The sequence below is a fragment of the Palaemon carinicauda genome, chromosome 18 (assembly GCF_036898095.1).
Source record: "Palaemon carinicauda isolate YSFRI2023 chromosome 18, ASM3689809v2, whole genome shotgun sequence".
Classification (NCBI taxonomy): domain Eukaryota; kingdom Metazoa; phylum Arthropoda; class Malacostraca; order Decapoda; family Palaemonidae; genus Palaemon; species Palaemon carinicauda.
The window spans coordinates 41,990,382-41,992,881 of record NC_090742.1 but is presented as its reverse complement, the minus strand read 5'-3'; the positions used below and the strand labels follow the sequence as shown (position 1 = coordinate 41,992,881).

At 30.6% G+C, this 2,500-nt stretch overlaps 1 protein-coding gene across 1 annotated transcript in view; it reads left to right on the top strand.

Annotated features, from left to right (window-relative positions):
• Positions 1–1,465: 1,465 nt before the first annotated feature.
• The window catches only part of LOC137657800 (chaoptin-like), a 706,036-nt gene continuing 705,001 nt past the window's right edge, over positions 1,466–2,500 (top strand). The window contains exon 1 of the mRNA XM_068392323.1: positions 1,466–1,886. The gene's annotated coding sequence lies outside the window, so the exon portion shown is untranslated. The remainder of the gene's footprint in view (positions 1,887–2,500) is intronic.

Below are 2,500 nucleotides of genomic sequence, written 5' to 3'. Positions count from 1 at the left end.
CCTTTACAACAAAACAGTCACCCTCACGTCAAATTCTATAAAACTCAGATTTTGTTTCTATTATAAATCTTATTTCCATCAGCACATTACTTTGATTCTCAGTTCTATTCAGTCTATATCAATATCAATATCATCCAATTATTCATATATATATATATATATATATATATATATATATATATATATATATATATATATATATATATATATATATGTAATATAATATATACATATATATATACATATATATACTCATATATATATATGTATATATATGTATGTATGCATACATATATATATATATATATATATATATATATATATATATATATATATATATATATATATATATATATAAATATATATATATATATTATATATATACTAAATTAAGTGGGTTTTTTTTCTTGTTCTCAAACTTATCAGACAACCGTTTCACAACTTGCGGTTTGTTTCCTAAACACACAAAGCATTTCATCTGTCATGATGTATTTCTTAATAAAAAAAAAAAACTGCCACGTAACTCCTCAATAAGATATGAAATATACAAATATAATTATGCTTATATCTTCTTTACACAGTTTTCTTTATACATAGGAGAAATTAATTATTCCTAACAATAATTTTTGGAATCTATTCGTCCTCTGGACATACCTTACTCATCATGGTCACCCATGTAACAAAACAACCTCCATCATACCAGAGCATCTCATTTGCAATCCCATCAACTCTTTATATACCTCCTTCTCCATCCTTTAATTGGCCTCATACATCCTCTGTAATTTCCGCCAAAGGCCGTCTCTAATTTACATAAACCCCTCTACTCTTACATCATTTAAAATGTTCCTCTTCTACCCTCTACAGTTTTAAACTGAATGTTTTTTTTTCAGACAACATTTCACTATATGCATGGCCTATATTAAAAAGATTTTCCCGAAATGCTTACACTCTAAACCAGCATATATATATATATATATATATATATATATATATATATATATATATATATGTATATATATTTATATATAAATATATATATATATATATATATATATATATATATGTGTGTGTGTGTGTGTGTGTGTGTGCACGCACACGCACTCACGTGTGTATGTTTATATGTGTATTTGTCTGTCTGCTTGCGTGCATTGTATGAAAATAATTTGTAATAGCCAGTTCCATAAAAAATGTGAACAGAAATAAAACATGATGGATTATTAAATAAATAAGATTTTCTTAACAACTTTCTTCTATTTACCTTCAAATACCGCACTAAGCAAAAGAATGACTTAAGCAGGTGGATTTGACTGGCGTATGTGTACGTACGTGTGTGTGTGCCTGTGTGTGGAGAGAGAGAGAGAGAGAGAGAGAGAGAGAGAGAGAGAGAGAGAGAGAGAGAGAGAGAGAGAGAGAGAGAGAGAGAGAATTTAGCCTCTCCGTCAGTGAGAGATCAGTGGCGTGTGAGCCTCCCCTTTGAGCGCACGTGGTATCCGAAGGTCCCTTACTCTTCCACTGTCACTGTCTCTCCCTCTCTTCCTCCCAGCAATCCACTGGTTTGCTGACCTGTGCCAACGGACGAAGGCCCTGCAAGTGGGGCCAAGGAAAGCGGGCAGGGCTTGGCTGACCTCGTCTGCGAGGTATATAGTCGCAGAGAGGGAAGCTCTCGGCTATTTTGATAAGAGAACTTCTTTTAGCACTTTCACAAACTTTTCGTTTTCAAAACGCGCGACAGAAAGTTTTGCTCCGGAAAAAAGAGGCCCTTAAATAGCATAAAAGAAAGAGTTGGCGTAACTTCTCTTACTATATAAATACAATTCAGTGTCACTATAGTTCACTATAGTTCTTGAGTTGGAGTTTTAACTCGTGGTGTCATCTAGTCAACAAAGGTAAGGTCCTCGAATTGTCTTAAAAGTTATCCCTGTAAGAGAGTTATGCTTCCCGTAAGATTACTTTAATAATTATTTTTTGAGTTTTGAAAAAGTTACTAACTTCTTCTGCAAAAGTAACTGTTAAATTAAAGAAACGTAGTAATTGTTCTTAAAAGTTCATTCAGCATCATAAAAATAACAAAAAACAAACTTTTATCGCCAATAACTTAAATGGCGAAAAGAAATTCACTAGCCGTGTGAAAATGTTTATACTACACGATATATAGAATCTCTCAAACACTACTGCATCACAGTATACAAATTTGCAAAACTGAAAAATGACTGTATTTCACTAAAAGACTGTTTATAAGCAATATGTATATTTTTCAACAAATTTAAAAAAATCCCACTCACTTCATAAAAAATGTATGGATGCACAAGCGTGCTTCGAAACAGTAACACGATTATTCATAAATTCACATATGCACACATAATAATGCATACGCAAGCTAACAGGCACATGCATACACACATATTATATATATATATATATATATATATATATATATATATATACATATATAAATATATAAATACATATATATATATATATATATATATATATATATATA